Raw genomic sequence first — 24,031 nt, 5'->3', positions numbered from 1 at the left:
TCACTGCATGTCAAATTCCAAAACACATCATGGCATGGTAGAACAACTAAACAGAATACAATTCAGCGTAATATTTCATAGACTGAACTGAAACAGCATTCAGATTAATCTGGAAAATGATGAAAAGTCTGAGCTGAACCTGATATTGCAATACTTTCATGGCTCTATCTGTACGGCAAAAGGGACTACTTTTTTGGCATAAGGAACTATAAATATTAAAGCGTATAGATACACTGTTCGAGGCTTCTTTCACTTTTTGTTGCGTAAAAGCAATAAAACACATCCATCAATGCACCCACAGAAACTCTCCTAAACTGCAATTGGTCAGGATGCTCACAACACACAGTACAAAACAAGGTGATTGGTTAAAGGACGTGTGTGTTTCAGCCTTCTACATAACAGCATTAGGGCCAATATCACGATAACAATAATGAAAAACGATACACTGTGCAGCCCATTTGTCTGTCCCATGATATTTTAGTTCAGCTGACCAATTTTCCTGTCAAGAGCGAAAAGAGGAAAAGAGGCACGGCAACAGAGAGTGAGCAAGAAGAGCAGGATGTTCCCCTGGAGATGACAGTGAGAATTAAATGAAAGTGTGGAGGAACAGAGAAGCAAAGGAGGATGCCTATGAGACACATGACCCTCACAGGTAGTGAAATAGGAGATGGTGACCTTTGACCACACTCCCTCTAGAGTTCCCTATGCAGCAGTGGCATACTAAGTAGGTTTACCAAGACTTGCACACCATCCTACTAGCATCTGTTATCTTAGAGAGAGAGAGAGAGAGAGAGAGAGAGAGAGAGAGAGAGACAGGCATACTCTTCATCTTTACAAAGCACCTTGACTCTCTGGCTCTGGATTTGTATTGAAACATTCAGAAAGCTACCCACAATGGTATTTTAACTTACCAGCCATGAGGCATGGCTGATGCAAGCAGCTGGAAATAATCACCTTCCAACAGCCAGACAAAAAACACTTTAAAATGCACAGACAGAAAGGGCCGGGGGTCTACAAGGCCTAGGGTCTGCATGTCTTACAATAAGGCTGTTCTGGTAAATCTGAGACAAACCCGTGATCAAAATAGACACACGTAAATGAGCATTAGCAGCATCGTCCGATCAAATATAAGTGTACATAAGATGTGCATCACGTGGTTAGAGCACAAATCACTCACACTGAAGTAGTAACGCTTGCAGTAGTGCTCTTTAAGTGGCACATTGGCCAAAATTAAGTTTGCCATTTCTACGTCTCATGTAAACATGCCTGCACCTTCTACAGTGGTGCCACAACAGGCCTGAGTGAGAGTTTTTGGTTTAAAAACTTTTGAAAACCCTTCTGATGCCATATCTTGAAAGCAGGAGAACCTTCTGAAAAAAGTGCTTTGGGCTAAATACATGACAGCAGGCTATTTGAAATGTTTTCAGTTACTACTTTGAAGCCAAATGTCACATCTATATTAGCCTCTACATCAGTGTCAAATAACTTGGCATATAGGTCACAAATGTCCATATGCAATAAATGTAAGTTGGATATATATGGGAAATCCCTATATGTGTGTCATATTTGAAATCCATACATTGCCATATATCAGATTTCTGTATGAGAAGGTACGGTACTTGAATAAGACACCACAGAGACTCAGAGAAAGAAACGTTTCAGTGGAAGAGAGATATACACACACACCCTGAATACTTAATCCTGTTCTTGACCTTGCATCCACCCTGACATGTTTGAACAGTCCAGCCCCAGAGCAACAGGCTAAATGTTAGCATTAGCATTTTGGCATTTCAAATGTACGCATGTGTGTGCGCTACACAGTCCCAGCATGACGCTCTCATTCTCCCTTGGTCTACCCCTCCACCGCCGCTGTGTGACTGTACTGCCACATTTATATGGACAGTAGCTTGCCTTCGCTGACCTGAAATCACCTCGATAACTACATTAGCACTTCACAGCTAACAACTGTTCAGAGGGCATGGAGACCGAGAGTGCTCTCAAATCCAAGCGTGCACCATTTCATTTCGTTTTGAAGCCCTCATAGGAGCCTATTACACTGAGTGCTTCCAAAACAGACACAAAGCGCTAGCTCTGTGGTCAGTGGTAAGCCATCACTTTCCTCAGCTCTCTCACTCCCCAGATGGTAGGGACAGAATTAACACCTGTATATACCTCTGCACCATAAATGAATAAAAAATATGGTTTGTGCCAGAATTTGATCTCAGAACTGTTAAAATCAACAGATGGATGTGGTTCCATGTCAACTTATAACTGTATGATCATTAACAAACGATGAGTAGTGACATTAATTATGCTTTTTCGTTCCACTATTAATGTCCACATAAAAGAGGGCTGGTGATGTGGCCAAGGAATACTGGTCCAGGAAAAAAAAAAAACAACAAAGTTGGGGTGGTGCTCTGGCAATGCGAAGACATTGATCTAGGTGCACACTGGACATCTGTTCCTGTCCTGGCCTTTGATAATGTTAACTGAAGAAAGCAGATTCACAGAAATAAATGGAGGGAAATGTTGTAAAAAGCAGTACTGCAATTATTCTTGCTTGTCTGAATTGGGAATCATGTTAATCCAGAACTCACTCATGCCAGTATGCTTGTGCTAGTCTTTGAGCAAATCTGGTTGACATTTCCAGGATCGCCAACTGAAGAGATCCTTTTGGCTCAGTAGTTCACTGGCCATCTGTAGAATGGATGATGCAAAAACAGAGGCATATCACTTGTGAGCTGGAAGCTCTCAAATCATAAATTCTCTAGCAGTTGCATCATGAAGTTGTATTTTGCTTCTCTCGTAGTGTTGCTGCAGCTTTGCAAAGTGCTGTTTTCTTCCTTGTAGATCTCATTCAAAAACAATGCCAACTTTAAGCGGAAAGCTTCAACTTGTACATGTCAGCAATGGGATGGTTCTTACCTTGCACTTGCAAATTCAGCAGATTCAGGTGAGATATGATGACACATAAAAACGCACATGCCATTTCTTTGCTGTCATTCAGAAAATTCAGAGGTGTGAGCCTTCTGGCTTTGCAAGTCACCTGGAAAAGAACAAAAATTCATTCTATAAGTCACAAACTCTCTCCAGCACTCAGGCCTTTGTCCAAGACCAAGCTTTTGTTTTTTTTTCCTCAAAAGTTTGGGTCAGTTAATTTAACTTTGTTTTACCAGTTGTGGGTCTTTGCATGGGGAGCAAACAGAACAGCTCTCCTGAAAAGCCACATAGCCAGTGTACACAGCTGTTCTTTTCCCATTCTATCAAGACGTATCAATGGTGAGTGACATGAAATCAGCTTTCTTTAGATCAGAGAGCAGGCAGGCCACCCACCACTACAATGTCTCCTTATCCCACTGCAGTATTGTCCGGCACCAGACTAAACTTCTGTGACCATTTTTCTGTTTTTCCATCGTGATTTAAAATGTCTTGTACCATATCCACAGCATCTGTTAGCTGTTGCTGAATTCCATGGAACATGAAGAGATGCTGCTGTTGTTTTCTCTTGGGCAGTTGTAGTTTAATGCATGGTGGTAAGAGAATGATTGTTAGAGGCCATCTTTTTTCGACTCAAATTTTGAAGGACAATAGTCATGAACCTAGCTAGAACTGTACCAGTGGTAGCTAAGTAAAACAATTCATCAGCCCAGAAAGAACTGATGTGTATTTTCATAATCAACTTTTTGTTTTTTTTTAGCACTTGTCATGGATTTTGTGCAAGCATGACTGAGATGCACCGTGTCCACAAGCAAGCTTGGAAGTAGTTGGCTACACTACTTCTGATTAGTTGTTTCTTTTTGGTGCTGGTAGCGGAACATACATGTGCCTATGTCAGGGGCTGGCAACTCAAATATTAAGAGCTGCCATTTTGTCCTTTCAACAAAAATCAAACCACCTTGGGAGCCACATTTTATGTCAATTTACAAGTAACATTTTACTGTATTGGCTATACGTATGTCTCAGCATGAGCTAATGTTCCAGTGTAGACTAAAAATTTATACACTACTCCTAAAAAGTTAGGGCTATTTGGCTTTTGGGTGAAAAATCAGGATGAGCCTAAAATCTACTCTAACCTTTACAGGTGAACTTAATATGACCTTCTCTAAACTTTTGAATGCACATGTCCAACTGTTCAGTGTTTCAGTACTTTTTGCACAACTTGCTGTTTAACAAGGAGCTTAACGGCAAGGTGGTGGTGGTGTTATAGTGTGGGCAGGTGTGTCTAGTCAATACAGAACTGCCCTACACTTTGTGAATGGTACAGTGATGAGCCCATACTACTTGAATAACATCATTAATCCAGTCATTGCACCTCTGCATGAACACCACAGGTCTAATTTCATCTTCATGGACAACAATGCTCCAGCTCATCGAGGTTGCATCATTAGGGAACAGCTGCTGGAGACTGGGGTACCTCAAATGGAGTGGACTGCACTTTCTCCAGACCTGAATCCCATAGAAAACCTATGGTATCAGCTGAGTCGCCGTTTAGAGGCTCGTAACTCTGTAACCCAGAACCTCAATGACCTGAGGGCCGCCCTTCCAGAAGAGTGGGATGCCATGCCTCAGCAGACAATGAGTCGACTTGTGAACAGCATGAGACGTCGCTGTCAAGCTGTAATTGATACTTAAGGGCACATGACAAGTTACTGAGACATTGACACTTTTTGGTAACACTTTATTTGAAGGCTACCTACATAAGGGCTTTATGATGCATTCATAAGCACTGAATAATGTGTTTATGAAGCACTACTTGAACATTTATTTAGTGCTTATGTCGGTTCTCGCAACCTGACATAAGATGTTTTATGAAATAAATGACATTGTACTGACATAATAAGAAGAAACGCTGAACATATTTACAGCACTGAAGGTACCCTTCAAATAAAGTGTTACCCACTTTTTTTGTTGGGGTATACCCACCACTGTTGTTGCTTCTACTTAAATGCCCTACTTTCATGATATAATATCACTGTAGCATGAACTTTTTACGTTTTCCATAAATTTCACCCAAAAGCCAATATCCCTAACTTTTTGTGAGTAGTGTATCAACAAAAATGCAGACTTACTTTGCTTTGCTTTAAGCTTCTGCTCAGCTATAGCTGCTTTTCTTGCATCTCTGGCAGGAAGGTAGAATAGTTTCTTTCAACATTTGTCTTTTTACGAGGCTAAAATCAGTTTTTCGTTCACAGCTTCTTCAAATTTTCCTGTTCTACCTTAAATGGTGCTTGAGACGGCAGAATGTAACTGCTGTACGATTTGAGGTGGAATGGGACAATTCGAATGAGAATGTGGTGAATGAGAAGCTGACTACTGCCTTGTGACTTTTTAGTGTTTGACAATTTTTTTTGCAGTTTAAACATATCAGAAACCAGCTGGAGTGATTATAAACGGAAAAAAGTCCATTTGTCTTCAAGTCATTGATGTTGGTCTTAAATCTTTTTAGCTAGTCAATGATGACTACCTAAGTAAGACTGTAGTCTGTGTTGCTATGGTGACCAGCAGTCTGTGTGCCAACCTTTGGGGTTAAAAGTTGGTAAATTAGCAGACATATGCTGCAATAATCCAGTCTTTTAGACCATTTAGTGTTAAAACAATCAGCAAAGCTTTATTTTGCTTGCAAAGAAGGGTTATTGTATTTTTACCTAAAAATGTAATTCTGTGGAGCCACAACAGGGCAGTGAAACAGCCACATATCGCCAACCCCTGGCCTGTGTTGGTGGCAGGCCAAAAGTTTAACTCTTGCAGGGCCATATTAGGCCTGCGGGCTACTTGTTGGGGTGCACTGCTTTATGGCATTGTGCCAAAGAACCTTTTCTGGCCTATAAAAGTCCATGGCCACTGGACCTTGAGAAATCAGCTGGTCAATTTGTCTCAATTCTGAGCGCACCAGCCTATCCAGTACTTGCAAAATGTTAAACATTTAATTTCCTCCGACTGCATGAAGAATGGCTTGCCTCACATGCATTGTGCTAATCTTTGCTCCATTTACAGAGGGAACCTTCTAGAACCAGGATTTGGAGGAAGACTGAAAACTCTTATTCTTTCCCATATTCATGTAATCTCCACCTTGTGACACATTGTTTCTGAATCTTCATGCATTATACATCACCCTAGGGTGCAAGTGGGCAAAAAGGGCAGAAAGCGGGGAATACTGCACAATAGCGACTCAGCCAGAGCAGCAGTCAAATCACAGGTGCTTTATTGTTTCTCATAGAAAAAGGCCTCTTCATGTCAGCTCCTAACACATATCGCCCACATAAGCAGGTCTCTCCAGACTGATGCATTCTGGGACTGACCTTTGATTCATGATGTTTGAGTATGAGTGCGAGTGTGTGTGTGCAGTTGCGGAGAGCAAGTGTAATGATGGATCTTATTAGACAGTCCCTGTAGTGTCATTAAATTGTGCCGATGATTCCTCGTCTCACCTCTTTGCACAAACAAGAGGGCAGCTTTTATCTGACGAGCGATAAATGTAATTAAAGCAGCTCGTGACCCCTGCCTGGCACACCCATCGCCTGCTAGCTCGCTCATATCACCACCAGACACATAATGGTGGCAGCTTTAGTACTTCACAGTAATGGACTGAAGGATTTGTGCCTGGAATAATGTGGGCTATTTATAATCTGGGTCAAATGCACTATAGCTCAAAAGTTTGGAATCACTTATCAGGTAAGTCTTTCTTTTGTTATGTTTTTTTTTCAGTCAAAGGATTAAATAATAGTGAGGAATTAAGTTACTGTCTAAAGATTTGATCACTACTTTTGCCCCTCTGGATATTAAATTCATTTTTTAATTTTTTTTACAGACATCTAGGTCAATTAGTGTCAGTTAAAGCTCTGTTTTTCGTTCTGGACTCAACTAAAAGTTCCTATGAATTAACTGAAATCTGTAACATAGTTTTATGCATGCATCTGCCACTGAACTGATTTATATTAGTAAAAATATTGACTGTGTGTAGCTTGCTTTCTCAGTGACAAGCTACTCCATCTGTCCGTCCGTACGTCCATCCATCCATCCACCCATCCATCCATCCATCCATGTTGGCTTGACAAAATCATTCTACTATTTTGGTACCATTTTCATGGGTAACATTTTTCAAGCTAGAACCACAAACTGCACACTACTGTAGAGTCTAAATTAAACTAGTGGCCCATCACAAGGATAGTGTTTGTATAGTGTTCATGGAAACACGTTTTTATATAAGAAATGAATGACAAAATGTTGAAAGAATTCAAATCTAACTGCCACAAAGGATGTCTCAAACAACCTCTCTTACACTGCCTGAGACTTACATTATACACTAGCACATATATCAAGCAACACCTTAGTATGACTTGGGATATCATGGCAGCAACCTAAATACCAATACCAAATACAATACCAGAACAACCACCTGGAATAATATGGCAACAGCGTAGCAATACCTTAGCAACCACTTTGGAGACCATTGCAACTGTCTAGCAACAACCTGGGATTCCAAAGCAATGGTCTGCCAATACTATAGCTACCAAATGGGATCTTATAGCAATGGTTTTGTCAAGCCAACGTAAAGTTCATTCACAAACATTCCTCCTGTAGTTATTCATTTAGCACTTATTAAATGTAAAATTACGTTACCATTTTACAAATAATATCACTATATTCTTGCCTGCCTACTTGGTCAAGGGCACATTGTGAAGCTTCACTATAGTTCCAAACTTTAGAACAATGGAGATTTGTTTCTAAAATGGAAAAATCCAACCCAAAACAACTCTGCATGTTTGACTATTGTCAATATGTCTCCTCAGCACTGAGCAACTCTAGACATTCAAATATCCCTTTGTCCTTCTGCTTAGATATCACCCCTTAACCCATTAATATGTTCCTCCGTGTGTTTGTGTGTGGGAGGGGGGGTCTTTCTGAATACGTTTTATCTGCCAGCTGTCGAGACTATGACAGCCAAACTGGAAGCCCTTTGAAGTGTGAAGCGTTGGAGCTATGCTGCCTTCAATTATGTGTGAAACGCCTCTCACATACACACACACTTTTTTCTCTGTGCTGTGTTCAACAGAGAGCTTTTACAATCATACATAAATCTAGCAAATTCACAATTAAAATGAGCCTTATCGTGGGAGGCTAAGGCTATAGGGAAAAGAAAGAGAGCAGACAAAATCAATTTCCATCCAATTTTGCATGAGGCTGCTTTTTAAAAAAAAAGAAGCTTTATTTCAGCATCTTATAACAGCCAGCCTTGTTCAACACCATTACAGGAAATCACACAGTAAATTCAATGCATTTTTGCCATGTCAGAAAGGTGCTAATTTTACGTACCGACCATTTGTTTTCAGAAATTATCTGGATAATTCTTTCAGTAATCCTTAGTCCCTGTACTGTGGACCACATAGCAGTTTATGATAGATGTAGTCATCTGATATCTGGATCAGGTGCATCAGAGCAGAGTAAACACAAAACTACATGACGTCTGATAACTAAAACTACTAAAATATCTGATGTTTTTGGCTTATTTTGTAAGACCATCACTTTGGGTTGATCAGGCATTTAGCATTGTATTTCAAGACCAAGAAGAACTAGATGAACTGACTAATGTTGGCATTCTAACGTTGATAGTTATTTTAGAAATGTTTAACAAACAGCTGATTAGCCAAATAAACAAACATCTAGAACTGAACAAGAACAAACATTCAGGAACAGTATTCTGTCAGTTCATGACAGAATGAGGAGTGGAGAAGAGAGTTTAGAACAGTGTGAACAGGGAGAACAGTCTTGAACGGTTAACGGAATATGGGGAACAGTCCCGATCAGTGTGAAAGGGAAAGAGCTTTCTAGTATAGCACACATGGGGGTAACATTCCAGAACAATATAAATGGAGCAAACTTTCTAGAACAATGTGAATGAGATGGAGAGAACACTGACGTAAATGGAAACACTGACACTAGAATAGGAACAGTGAATGGGGAGAAGATTTTAGAACAGTGTGAACTAGGGCAAGAGTCAGAGACAAGTAGTCAAGAGTCAGAGACAAGTCCAGGACCGTGTCTAGTTGAGACCAAGGGAAGACCAAGTCCAAATGAGAGTGAAACCAAGTCAAGACCAAGAAGAAATGAGAGCAAGACCAGATCAAGACTAAGTCGACATGAGAGCGAGACCAAGTCAAGACTAAGATGAAATGAGAGCAAGACTAGACCATGGCCAAAACGAAATGAGAGCGAGACCGGATTAAATCCAAGTCCAAATGAGAGTGAGACCAAGTCATAAGCGAGTCTAAACGAGTGTGAGACTTTACCAAGACCACAACCCAAAAAATGGAGTCCTCTTTAAGACCAAGCCTCAACTAGTCTTAAAGTACAAATTTCAGTACTTTCCAGTACAAATTGCAGCAAAAATAAAAGAGGATTTTTCTTTCCACAAAACAATACTGTATGCACAAAATAACTCGATTCAAATCATGATAAAATCTTCCTTTTCTGCTTACAAACACAAATGTGGTATGGACTGCATATACTGCTCTATCAACAAGTCGTCAACGCTGCTCCAGGAGCTTTACCTCCCTTTACCTCGCCACAGAATTCAGTGCCAAATCAAACACACCTGATCCAAGTAATGGAAAAGCATTGATGATCTGTATCAGATTTGTTCGATCAGGGTTGGAAGTAAACTCTTCAAAAAGATCCAGAAGTAGGGTTGCTGACCACTGTGGCACTACTGTAGGTGAGGAGTAGGCATGTCTACAATGGTTACACTTTTCATTTGAGAATTTCTTTAATATATGGCTCAACCAATCAGATTATAGAACTGGAACTGTTCATTTCATGTCAGGAATTTAATTAATAGTCCATTACAGACCCCACCTGGTGAACTGCACGAAGGAAAAGCGCAAGTAAAATCAAGTCAAAAGGCAAACGTGTGCTTTTGTAAACAACCCTCAGGTGACCTTACTGACCGTATTGATTTTTACATGTAAAATTGAGTACAGAGTGTTAATACTTAATAGTTCATTACGACAGCAACCTGCTCTGTTCTTACCTCCCCGTGTATACATGCAAACAGACTTGCTGACCCTGACTGATTACCATATGGATAAACAACAAAATAACAGCAGCAGTGGTAATGGCAGCACTCAGGCTCTGAATGGGAGTGAAGAGGGCCAGAGGTGACATGGTAATCAGCACACACACACATGGGGAGTGATGGTACACTTGTGCTTTGGCACACTGATTACAGGGTACAGACTCAAACTGAGGGCTCAGGATTCACCAAAGAGAGACAGAGAGAGAGAGGGAGAGAGAGAGACAGAGGGGGGAGAGAGAGAGAGAGAAAGAGGGAGAGAGAGGGGGAGAGAGAGAGTTAGTGCACTTTGTTTAAAAATCAGCTAGCGGGAAAGATTAGAGGGCAGTGTCCAACACTGGAGGCCAAAGAGAGGTGAGTCAGTGATCTGACCTGACCATTCAGTGTCCCTGAGGCAATCTCACACACATACATATATACATACATACATACATACATACATACATACATATATACATACATACATACATACATACATACAAACGCACACATTATGTCAAACACAAACCAGCATGCACAGAAATAAGATTAAGCACTCGGCTGCATTTTCTCCTATCAAAAACTGCTGAAAAACCGCCTGTATGAATTTTGACTATTGTGGTTGTTATACGCTGTCTGTATATATTGGCATGTAATTATTCTATTTTCCTTCTATTATCTTATTTTTGGACATTTCATATTTTTTCATATAACACTAGTTATGAAAGGGGTCACTTGGTCTTCTGTCCAAGTTTATCTCTTAGTTGAAGTGTTTGATAAGGCACTGGACCTGGTTTATAATGCACACTCAATTAAGTTAAGCAGACTGGAGGATCTTAATGAGGGAGAGCAATCAGCACTCAAGAAGCTTTTGCATGTATCATTACAATAAAGGAACATGAATAAATAACAGGTATGCAACTGTTATTTAGTCCTTCATGGCATAAAGCCTTCATCATTTTAAAACAGCGATGCAACTCACACATCACAGCTCAGCAGGACTTGCCCTGTGCATCCGGAATGACTTTGTGGAGATTTTAGCGATAATTCACTTCAATCAACAATTTATTTCAGAAAACCACAGTTCAGATCCTGCTTTTATGCCCATTTAAATGGCTGACTGCACATGTATAACCTAGAACTTTCCCTCATGTCTCACAGTCCTCTGATTGACTCGGATGGAGTTTAGTGCTGATAATCACAAATTTACCGGAAAATACATGTAAAAAGTGACTCAAAACATACTCACTCTTATGAAACTGAGGCTAAAGGCTAGCCACGTGGTGTGTGCATGCTGCTAAGCTGAGAGAGATGGGGAGGGGTGGGAAAAACGTGAAAAGGCCAATAAATGCAAGGTTCCAATCCACTATACTGAGTGTACTTTTCCCTCTTTCCCTCTAAATCACACGAACAGGCCCTAAAACCTGTTTAAACAACTGAATAACAATAAATATGACAAATATTATAAAGCGACAAAAATTGTAATTAAAAATAAAGCCTGCATGAGTCCAAGAGGACAGAAAATCAATCATCAAAAAAACATGGCCACCTTTTGCTAATTGTTTATTTTTACTCATATTAAACAATAGAATAAATCACCATCTAAATGATTACACTTTCAGACACCCCAGACTAACAATTTCTCAAAAGGTATCTGTGGTACCATTTGTTTTCTAGATCTCTATAAGCAAAAAAAGTTTTAAAAATTGTAGGCGCTAGGTAAATTGTTGATCAAAAATTAGCCAAATTCATAAAAATATAAAATTTGTTACCATTTCCATGTCAAATAATTCCATATCTGAGTGTCCTGAGAATAAGAACATATGGCATGTGCAACATTATATTTGCAACTGACCCAAAATACCAAACAATCCCAAAAATTCGAACGTTCTGTGGGTTAAGGTCATTTCCATTCAATAGAATCTTGCTAAACTCTGCAAGTATTACAGCACTACTGTTTAAGGTAAATGATCAAATAAACAAACCTAAAACCTTAAACACTTTAAAATGACACCAGCGACGTCACTTATACGCTGCTTAAAATTTCAGCACTCATAATTTAAAAAGCACTCTCATAACCTGTAATTTCCTCGACAAGCTGTTTCCTCTGTTCAATCCATTTTTTCTTTAATAACACCAGTAAACAAAATTGAAGCTGCATGCTGTACTGCCTGCCCAGTACAATATTGCACCTGAGAGCCCCACAGCTGAGCATTCTATGAAAATTCCATAATTTATTACATGCTTTCTAACCTTGAAGACTGACTGGAGTAATTTAGCCAGTGTTCCCCAAGCACTCTGCAGATGGAGAAAACAAGCTAAAGGTAAATTCGTGTGGTGAGTCTGGGATAAAGAGGTGAAATTCTCTCTCAACCAGAACATGAGTGGAAGGCATAAATGAAGAAAATCGAATCCGCTGGAGAAAGAGACACGAAAAAGAATGAGTAGCAGAAGGAAACAAATAATGAACAGTTTAAATATGAGCCCCACAAACATATTACTTATTCATTTTAGGGCTGATTATTTAGTACTGAGTTTGTGATAAGAACAGAAGATGAACTCATACAGACCAGTGCAGCGTAAAGAGAAAGTTTGGAAAAAAAATCTCATTTACTATTTTCCTCTTGGCCTAAATCAAGTTGATTACTAGTGGTTGTGTGATTGTGTGAATCCCAGTAATATTTTCTTACAGTTGGTGTGCTTAGTCTTCTGATCAGTTCAAAGTGGACTCAAGCCGTCATTGTATGCTTCAACTCAAACTGCCAAATGTATTACTAACTAATTAAAACTCAGTTCTCTCTATTTTTCAGAATACTGAAAAATGCTTTTTCACAACTTCTGCATTATTCAGTCATTAGGAGGTAAACAAAGCTTACAGCTGTCTATCATGGAGCTTTTAGAGGCATTCAACTCTTCAGAGGTCCGGTTCTTATCACCACCACCATGAACAATTCTAATATGATACGTTTCTCTGGAGTGCAGCACTTCACACCAAGTTTTTAGTGGCGAGTTTATCAACATCTTGATTTTGGAAAATGATTTAAGCAATGCAGTTATAAGAGTGGGGAACTGAATGGCGTGCGTAATCCTTTAAACTGCAAGGCCTGCATTGTAGTTTCACAGTAATTATCAAATAGCTCATAGCACTTACTGAATGATGAGTCTGCAGTTAAAAGACTGAGGCGTTAAATCGGAATTTCACACCATTTTCAGTATCTTAGTCAGAACTGTTTAGTAACAAATTTCTAAATTAAAAATTATGTTTGGGCTCTTTAAATTTTTGAGTTAACTGAATTTCAAATAATAAGTTAATAGAACAAGAAGATGTATCAGCTTATTACTGAAGTCATCAAAAACTATTATTGAAGTTTTAATCAACAAAATTTAAGGCAGCCCAGATACTGACTTAAGTTAAATCCCTTTTTGTAAGTGTAAACGCTTCTTCATAGAAACCTATTACCTGAGATGATTATGAATACACAGCTTGAGTGCCTGAGACACTGTTTTACAATAGATTTGGGATATAATGTTTCTCCTGAAACCCAGAAGAGTGATACAAACAGGTCTATTGCTATTATCAACACCACATATAAAACCTGAGAAGACACATAATCCACTGCTCATTTTGGACAATGAATAAATATGTGTGTGTGTGTGTGTGTGTGTGTGTGTGTGCACGCATGCTCAAAAACTGATTGGGCTTAAAAATGAGAGGGGTTCTGTGTGTGTGCGCGCTCTCTTGGGCATTAGATCAGACTTGTTTAAGCTAGCCAACATCCAGAGAGCTTAAGGCTGTTAGCTCACCTCAACAGACATCCGTGAGTGCAAGAGGAAGACAGGGAGAAAGAAAAAAAGAGAGAAGAAAGACAGAAAAATAGAGTCAGGGGAGCTGGCTCACTTATCACTCACTGACAGAAACAAGCTTTCACTGTGGGGTTCAGCAAACCCAGCGTTTATTCTCTAAAGCAGCTAGCATGAACACATGCATGCACACACAAACACAATCATTATCTGACATAAACAGAGGCCCAGATCTTCATCGTTAACTGTATAACATACTGCATAGCCATACACACATAATGCCCTTTAATAAGTGTTATTCATTTTTCAGTTGATATTTCTGAGGTTATATACAAGATAATCCACTTGCAGAAAAAAGAGAAAAGCTATAGGAAAAATAAGTGAAAACACATTACTTTTCTTGTAATATTTCTTCAAACTGTAATGACTTTTGTCTGCATTTTGATTGCATTTCCATGCACCGATGGGTGGGGAAAAATAACCATTTCATCTGGTCATATAAAAAAAAAAAGAAGACAGGCAAGATGGCTGCACAAGCAGCCAACAAAAAACCTAAATGTGAGTATTTTCTCCATTAAGAAATGTATATTAAATCATATTAGTTTAAAGTTTTATGATCCTGCTCTTTATAACAAGCAGAAGAAACACTAGTACTATGCTGATTTCATGGTAGCTAGTGGCTAATGGTGTAGCACCAGAATGCAACTGCTGTACTATTTAAGATGAAATGGAAAAAGAATCTGGTAAACAGCTTCAACTTCATATCACTAAAAAATTAAGGGTGGGCAATAATAAATAATTGCCACATCCCCGTCTTTGAAGGCATACTATTCCCTAAAAGCCCAGCAGTGAGACTGTTGAACTTTACCCTCCTCTGCCATCACTGAAGACTGGCAGCGATGCCTACAGAACAGCGCCGGCAGCCTGATAATGAAGTAATGATCTTTTTTATTTAAGGGTCCCGTTTTACAGAGGAAGATTTCAACTACTACCCCTTGGAACGGAGTCACAACCAGTGCAAGGTGACACTTGAAAACATGGGGTAAGGGTAAAAATAAGAAACGGGACTGAACCTCAAAGTGAAATATTTCAGAGTCTAAAACCAGATTTCATGTCAGTGGTTAAGCACACACACACACACACACACACACACACACACACACACACACACACACACACAAACAAATAAACAAAAAGGCTAACAGTCCTCACCGCAGGCTCTGTTGCTACTTGTGAATGCAGAGCCATTGAGGTGTTGATTTAATTAAGCTGTTTGTCAATGCACAAAAAGTCCAAACACACCCCACAGACTCGTTAAGTATCAGTAATATGAGGGCCATTCACACACACTCCAGTGGTCGAATGTCCATGTCCACACACTCACGCATGCACAAACACACACAAAGACCCCCCCACACACACACACACACGTACACATGAACACATGAATGTAATTAGCGCTATACCAGTGCTCTGCACAAGAAAGGCAATTAGCTGCTTTGACGAAGAGCTCGCTATTTAATATTTAATCAGGCTGCTGCTGCAGAGGAGGGGGAGCGAGGCCTTTTCATGTACAGTTTAGAGCTGCAGGGAAACACTGCTTTACTAATCGAGAGGCCCTTTTCTGATGTGTAATAAATCTTAATCAGCAAAGACCCCCACAACCTTTCATGTGAGAGAGCAAAGGGGAACAATGGGGAGAGAGCGAGAGAGAAAGACAATCAGTATAGACCAATGCAACATTTCATGAGAGCAAAGGGAACAAGGGAGAGCGAGAAAGATAAGGGAAGCACCCAGGAGGAGGAAGGAAGAAAGAGAGCAAGAAAGAAAGAAAAAAGAAAACGAAAGAGAAAGAAAAAGAAAGAAAGCAAGAGAAAGAAAGAAAGAAAGAGACAGAGAAAGACAGAAAGAAAGAGAGAGAAAGAAGGAAAGAAAGAAAGAAAGAAAGAAAAGAAAAAGAGAGAAAGAAAAGAGAAAAATAAAGAAAAAGAGAAAGAAATAAAAAGAATGAGAGAGAAAGAAAAAGCGAGAGAAAGAAAAAAAAGAAAGAAAGAAAAAGAGAGAAAGAAAAAGATAAGAAAAAAGTAATAGAGAAAGAAAAATAAAGAGAAAGCGAAAAAGAAAAAAAGCAAGAGAAAGAAAGAAATAGAGAAAGAAAAAGATAAGAAAAAAGTAATAGAGAAAGAGAAAGAAAGAAAGAACAAGAGAGAGAGAAAGAGAGAGAAAGGAGAGAAAGAAAGAAACAAAGAAAGAGAGGAGAGAGAGAGAGAAAAAGAAAGAAAGAAAGAGAAAGAAAGCGAGAGAAAGAAAGAGAAAGAAAGAGAGAGGAGAGAGAGTGAGAAAAAAATAAGCGAGAGAGAGAAAAAGAAAGAATGCAAGAGAGAGAGAGAAAGAAAGAAAGCAAGAAAGAAAGAAAGAGAGGAGAGAGAAAGAAAGAGAAAGAAAATGAGAAAGAAAGAAAGAGAAGAGGAGAGAGAGAGAAAGAAAGCGAGAGAGAAAGAGAGAGGAGAGAGAGAAAGAAAAAAGCGAGAGAGAGAGAGAGAAAGAAAGAGGAGAGAGAGAAAGAAAGAGAGAGAGAAAGAAAGAAAGAAAAAGAAAGAAAGAGAGAGAAAGAAAGAAAGAAAAAGAAAGAAAAATAGAAAGAAAGTAAGAGAAGAGGAGAGAGAGTAAGAGAAAGCGAGAGAGAGAGAGAGAAAGAAAGAAAGAAAGAAAGAAAGAAAGAAAGAAAGAGAGGAGAGAGAGAGGAGAGAGAGGGGGAGGGAGAGAGAGAGAGAGAGAAAGAAAGAAAGCAAGAAAGAGAAGAGAGAGAGAGAGAGAGAAAGAGAGAGAGAGAGAGAGAGAGAGAGAGAGAGAGAAAAAAAAGAAAGAAAAAAGAGAGGAGAGAGAAAGAGTGAGGAGAGAGAGAGAGAGAGAGAAAGAAACAGAGGAGAGATAGAGAGAAAGAGAGAGAGACAGAGAAAGAAAGCAAGAAAGAGAGGAGAGAGAGTGAAAGAAAGAAAAAGAAAGAGAAACAGAAAGAAAGAGAAAGAAAGAGAGAGAGAGAGAAAGAAAGAAAGAGGAGAGAGAGAAAGAAAGAAAGAAAGAAAGAAAGAAAGAAAGAAAGAAAGAAAGAGAAAAACAGAAAGAGAGAGGGGGAGGGAGAAAGAAAGAGAGAGAGGAGAGAGAGAGGAGAGAGAGGAGAGAGTGAGAGAAAGAAAGAAACAGAAAGAAAAAACAAGAAACACAAAGAAAGAGAGAAACAGAAAGAGAGAGAAAGAGATAGAGAAAGAAAGAGAAGAGAGGAGAGAGAGAGAAAGAAAGAAAGAAAATAAGAGAAAGAAAGAGGCAGACAGACAGACAGACAGAAAGAAAGAAAGAAAGAAAAAGAAAGAAAGAAAGAAAGAAAGAGAAAGAAAGAAAGAGAAAGAAAAAGAAAAAAGAAAGAAAGACAGACATACAGACAGACAGACAGAAAGAAAGAAAGAAGAGAGACAGACAGACAAAAAGAAAGAAAGAGAAAGAAACAAAGAGAAAGAGAAACAGAAAGAGAAAGAAACAAAGAGAAAGAAAGAGAGGAGAGAAAGAAAATAAGAGATAGAAAAAAAGAAAGACAGACAGACATACAGAAAGAAAGAAAGAGCTGCTGACAAATCAAATGAACTCACCTTTTAACCTTAAATATAAATATACTTTGTGCCCCTGTTGGTGGGTCAGTGTGAGGTGGGATTGATGTAGACTTGCAGGTGAATGAAAGAGCTTGTTCAATTTTACACTTGTGTGTGGTGTGTGCTCACTCTTCATGCTTCACTAACAGCTGATTGAACTGCCTCTCTACTGGACAACTGCATAACTCAATGAGAGAGAGAGAGAGAGAGAGAGAGAGAGAGAGAGAGAGAGAGAGAGAGAGAGAGAGAGAGTGCGAGAGCGAGCGAGCACTTCTGTTTGAAGCTAAATCAACTGCTCTGGCTGACCTCACAGCGCTAGATGTGTTCCAGCCACTGGTCTCCATCTCGTTATGCTTCTCCTGCACTGAGCTCCTGTGCTCCCTCCAATGGAGACCACAGCATCTCCAAGACTTACTGCATTTAAAGAGGCTGCTCAGGCATCAAGACTATTTCGGAGTACAAGCTAACGTAAGATACATAATAAAAAGAAAGCTATTTTCATGATGCATCACTACTGCATATTGGAGACTTCAAGAAGTGAACAAATATAAGACTTATGGATTGAGTGTTTGCAGGCTTTGTGATTCTGCTGCCTTCTGTCCATATTATGTCACTGTTTAGTTGATTTTGGATTAATGGCACGAACCACAAGGGATTCAACTCTGCCTAAAGACTCCCTACAACAAGACAGCACCCCCACCCTGCTGTCGGAACAAAACCTTGTATCTTCAAAATGGTAACTTTCCAGGAGAAGGAAAAAACATACTCTACATTTAATGCAAGTCAATGGAACCAGACTTTTCCCCCCAAGTGTTTTTGGGCTTTTTCCTTTAGTCCAGTCATCATGACATTTACACACAACATATAGAGCAACAGGCGTTTTCACATTATATCAAAAATGTAGGGTACAAGGTTTTCTTCTGACAGCAGCAATGTGCAAGGACAACAAAGAAAAGGGCACAGACAAACTGCTTGCCATATGTCACGATTGGCCCCTCCCAGTCCTGTCCATGTGTTCATGTTGTGTTTTGGTCTAGTCCATGTGCTTTTTGTTTTGATCCCAGTCCAGCCCCTTGTGTGGTTACTCTGCCCCGATTGTTCCCACCTGTGTCTTGTGATCCATTGTTAGCCCTCATGTATTTAAGCTCTGTGTTTGTCCTGGTCTGTGTTTGTCTTTGTACTGTTTGATTGTACTGGTTGTTTTATGCTTATGTTTGGAGTTCTGTGTTCATTTTTTGTCATGTCTGTCCCTCCTGCTCTTCGTGTCGGCTATATGAACCTGGACCATTTTGACCATGACCCTGGATTTGCCCATAATAAAAGTTGCTTATCTCAGCACGTGCGTCATCGCTCCCCACCGTTACACCATGCTATTGATGGTTTAGTTTGTTGTAGCTTTATTTAATGAATTCATTGTATCAAATGTGAGCATAGTACAAAGACAAGATGCATAAAATGTGTTTGTGTGTACAAACAAATATAAATAGTGTTTTATTATATCTTGTCCGGCCTGGATGTGGTGCGTTTTAATGTACCCTCAGCAGATTTTTGCATATGCAAGACAAACAAATTTCTTTGGCTCCTTCTCCTTCTGTCCTTTCTAAAAGTCAAAGTTTACATTAGTCATTAAATCATTAAGATTACCTAGGCTTTGGATTAAAGACATGTTAATCAGCTGTGTTTTGATGATGGTCTACATGTCCCTATTTCATAGAAGGCCAATATTTCAGAGTGGAGTGATTCCATGAGAGCCACTTCACAGTTTTGAGGTTTTCATTACTATTTCATTATATTAGTAAAACATGGAAAAGAATAGAAATCAGTAGAATTTCTGCAAAGAGAAGCATTTTCAAAGACCACAAATGTAAGACAACTGTTAATAAAGCCAAAGAATTTCAAATAAACTGCTTAACCTAATATAAGACCATCAGAACAGGAATAAATCACTCTCACAACCTGGCAAAAAAAGCAAAAAGTACATTTTTGTCTTGCATTTCAGTACATCAAATCTTGAAGTTTAGCAAGTAACCAAGACCTCTTGTATCTTCGCCAATCAGCGACAAGTGGTCTCTTGACTACTCCAATCACCGACAAGAGTGCTTATACTTCAGCCAATCACCATCAAGTGTTTGCCCTCTAGCCAATCACAGGCAAGACCATGCATGATTCAGCACGACCTGTCATTTAAGGTTAAACCTGACACCTGTAGAGTTACAGCCTAGAGAGGTAATGTAGGCCATCAAATACTGAGGGGCCAAAGAAACACTATTACCCTGCTATAAGAATGACCACTCAAGCAGATCATCCAAACGTGTGAGAATTCATCCTAAAGAGGAAACAAAATCAGCCTCGAGAGTCGGCTAAGCCCATCTGGAGCAGCAGTCCCTGTCTGGCAGGAGTTAATAATAAGAGCCTCATCCCACACTCAGCCCATGTGCTGGGAAAGGTCATTTCTGATTACAGGCAGAAAAGCTGAACAGAATGCGTTTCACTTTGTGTATGCTTATCTGTACTTATTGTCCCACTACCTATTCATAACACAGTAAACAGAAGGCCTTATCGCTTTGTTCAAGGTTTAATCTCTGCTTTTATACCCCAAACCCAAAAACTGGAGTGTGGAAAGTGTGTTCAGCCTTGGATTACACCATAAAGTGTCTGCCAGTAGCACAAGGGTTTCAGAACAGCATCCAAACCGTTTTCTCTGGGTAGAGTGAAGAGCATTGAGCCATTTTGGAAATGATTAGTTCTTTTTGAGCTAATCTCTTGGGTGAACGAACTGAACCAATTCACTGCATAAAATGATACTCATAGCCAAAACATGTAACAAACAAAAAAGTTGCTGTTTTTCTTGTTAATCGTTTAAAACATTTAAAAACACGACTCTACAGAAAGTTGTCATTTAGAGGATGAATGACTAAACCAATGCTGATGCAACATCATTGTAGAGCTGAACACACTCTGAGGAAAAAGCTAACTGTCAATGTTAACTGTTACGTCAGAGGTTCTCAAACTGGTCTTCAGGACCCCCAGCTGCTCATGTTTTTGCTTCAATCCAATAACTCAAAACCCTTATCACTGTGGAATGGTTGAGGACCACCAAGCTAAAAATGCCCATGTAGGCCAACATGAAGCTGAATGACAGGGAAAGGGAAGGATAATTAAACTCTCTGGGACCATTTTAAAGATTACTGTGATCAAAACCTACTGGAGTGTGTGTAGTGTCATGCCAAGTAAGTAATAAACATTAGCCTACAGCTATTAATTGCTAGTGACATGCAAACATTAAGCTAATTTGGCTAACATTTCTGTCAGAGTAAGTGTTCAGAGGCTAAACTTAATTTATATTTATGGAATTCAATGTGTTTAGTGAGTCTGTCTTTACAAACACTTGTAAAAGAATGGACCATTCTAAAGAGGTCACTAAATTCCAGTATGCTACTCTAATAGGACACCACTATTGCAACAAGTCAGTTCACAAAATTTCTTCCCTTCTAGATATTCCACAGTCCACTGTGAGCGGTAATATTGACAAGTGGAAGAGTTGAGGCACCACAGCAACTCATGAAGTGTCACTTAAGAGCGGATCACAAAGTGTTGTGATCACCAATGCTCTGCTGACTGAATAACTGTAGAGTTCCAAACCTCCTCTGGCATTAACATCTGCACAAAAACTATGCGCCAGGAGCTTCATGGCATGGGTTTCCATGGCTGAGCAGCTGCATGCAAGCCTTACATCACCAAGTGCAATGCAGGCCATTGAATTCTGTGGAGTGACAAATTATGCTTCTTTATCTGGCAGTCTAAAGGACGAGTCTGGGTTTGGCAAATGCAAGGAGAACGTTACATGCCTGATTGCATTTTGCCAACTAAAATTTGTTGGAGGAGGGATAAATGATATGGGGTTGTTTTTCAGGGGTTGGCTTAGACCCCTTAGTTCCAGTGAAGGAAAATTTCATTGCTTCAACATAACACCATTTAGACTATTCTATGCTCCCAACTTTGACCACAAACAGCAACAACAGTTTGGGGAAGAATCCTTTCTGTTCCAGCATGACTGTGCCCCAGTGCACAACGCAAGGTCCATAAAGGCATGGCTGGGTGAGTTTAGTCATGAAAACGTTGACTGATCAGCACAGAGCCCTGACCTCAACCTCAAACACCTTTGGGATGAACTAGAACAGAGATTTTGAGCCAGACTGTCTTGTCCAACATCAGTGTCTGACCTCATAAATGGTCTCCTGGATGAATGGGCAAGAATTCCCATAGACAAAATCTTGTAGAAGCTTCCCAGAAGAGTGGAAGCTGTTATAGCTGCAAAGGGGGAGCAACCCCATATTAATACCTACGGATTTAAAATAGGATGTCATGAAAGCTGCTGTAGGTGTCTGAACATTTTTGTCCATATAGTGTATATGCCAACATGAGGAGGTGTTTTTGGAATTTATGTTATGTAGCCACAGCAGTGATTGTATAGTGACAGTTTTAAACTGCTGTAGCAGATTCACTAATGCTGCTGTTATTCAGGTGCCATTCCGCACGTTCCACTGTTTCCTGTGAGCAAATTTTTCAAAAGAACTAATGGTCACCACAGTTGGCTGATTACAGCAAGTAGGAGTGAGAAAAGCACCTTAATGCTGGATATAGGATGAATGGATTCAGCCTGGGCCAAGCAGAGTGAGAGATCCATATGTTTTACAGTTCGTTTAGCTGAATGATTACATCTCTCACTCTATACTCTCTCTACTCTCTTCTCTTGGTGCACGCCTCTCTTCAGGAGAGCAGTTGCTGTAAGGGAAGGCTGGGCCTCAGGAAATGAGGAAGGTGAGAAGATAAGAGTGGACATTTTTCTGATAGGGTTCCTAAGCAACAGGCTGTGCCACCAAGAAAGAAAGGTAAAGAACAAAGTGTGGGAGGTCCGAGAAGCCAGGCAACAAGTTCAGTAAACATACCTCAAGCTTATGTACATGACCACAGTGAACTTTTCTCACTTTCATCAGGTTAATAAGGACTGAAAGGCAGAGAACCAACCCTACATGTACACACAAACACAGACACATTCACAATTGTCAGCATATAAGGATCAGTATAGTGCAGAACAGAAACAGATTTTTGGTGCAAGGCCTTCACAGTTAGGGCCATAAATGTTAAACGTTGGTCAAGAATGAGGAAAAACACTTCTACAATAATGTTAATTTCTTCTAGCACCCTTATGGGAATCTAGTAATAGAACTTGGCATTAAACAGCAAGTCGTGTGACCATTTTTGGCTTTTCTAGATTACACACACATTTGAAGGTTGTAAAAGGAATTTTATATATTATTTAAAGGTAGAAACAGACATTTCACCTTCAGGAGGTCTGGCAGAGAGCTGCTACTGCCTTTTTCTATTTTAACAACGGAATATGATAGCAGTTTGTCTGACATGTTAGGTTTTCAGTCCAGCTCCTGAAGTCCTAACCAATGGGAGAGCTTGCTGTATGTATGTAGATACCATGGAGGTTTGTATAATATTCCGCTGCCATTTCAAAAACCTTTGAAGAGAGAACCTTTTTTTTGAACCAAAATGTAACAATATGAGCAGAATTTAAATTCACAGAAATCAATTTGCTTTTTCTGAATGCCTACAAGGCCCTCAGGGTTTATTAGTAACCCCCATCTTGTTGGTCCAACATGTAGATGAACAATGAGAGACTATAGCTCATCTTTTTCCCTGTGTAATGTGCATTTGCCATCCTGCAGCCTTTTCATCAATGGTCAGTCTCTTACCATAGAATAGCTCTTGGCTGAATATTTATAGGTAATGGAACACGGTTGGCCAAGCAAGGACACAGAAATTCACTGTATGAATTTCATAACCATGGCTGTGCCTTATACACTGATACCAGTGCCACACATATACCACCATGTCAGTGTCAATGTTCTGAAAATGGCCCACTATCCAAATAATATCTGGACTGTGGTGGTCCTACATACAGCCCTGCTGGTGACATCCTGTATAAATTAAAATAATACGTGGCCATGACATAGTAAGGTGTGGGGATAAGATCCTAATGCATAGCCATGACTTAGTAATGTAAGAGTAAGTGGGAATGAGATAATGGGAACGAGACCATGCCTTGCTAAGTCATGGCCATGCGTTAGGATCTCATTCCCATGCCTTAAGTTGTGGCCACGACTTAATTACCTTGTTCCCATGCCTCACTAAGTTGTGGGCATGCATCATTTATTTATACAGGATGTCACCAGCAGGAATCCATATCTATATGATTCGCCCTTCCCATGCTTGGGCAGGGTATAAAGAGGCTGAAGTACCAGATGGACTACAGTCTGTAATATTAATCCTATAGCAAGGAGTTTTGAAAGAACTGAATTTTGCATAATGCATAAGTTCCTCCTCATTCCAGTCTCTCTATATATTTTCCATCCCTACAATGGTTCCTCAAAGTCTTCACTACACCACATCCCATCTCCTCTCTGCCCCTCAGTCCTATCTGTCCAACCTACCTACATTATATTTCCAAATGTATTCACTCACCCAT

The 24,031-nt window shown here is 39.7% G+C and overlaps 1 long non-coding RNA gene across 1 annotated transcript in view; it reads right to left on the bottom strand.

The window, feature by feature from the left end:
• Positions 1–24,031, bottom strand: part of LOC108432041 — an 87,885-nt gene that overhangs the window by 16,889 nt on the left and 46,965 nt on the right. The window contains exon 2 of the long non-coding RNA XR_005131441.1: positions 2,926–3,046. This is a non-coding gene — a long non-coding RNA (uncharacterized LOC108432041). The remainder of the gene's footprint in view (positions 1–2,925; positions 3,047–24,031) is intronic.

This window comes from Pygocentrus nattereri, chromosome 14 (genome assembly GCF_015220715.1).
Source record: "Pygocentrus nattereri isolate fPygNat1 chromosome 14, fPygNat1.pri, whole genome shotgun sequence".
In the NCBI taxonomy this organism is placed as follows: Eukaryota; Metazoa; Chordata; class Actinopteri; order Characiformes; family Serrasalmidae; genus Pygocentrus; species Pygocentrus nattereri.
The sequence above is the reverse complement of the archived record's forward strand: the minus strand, read 5'-3'. Positions and strand labels throughout refer to the sequence as shown.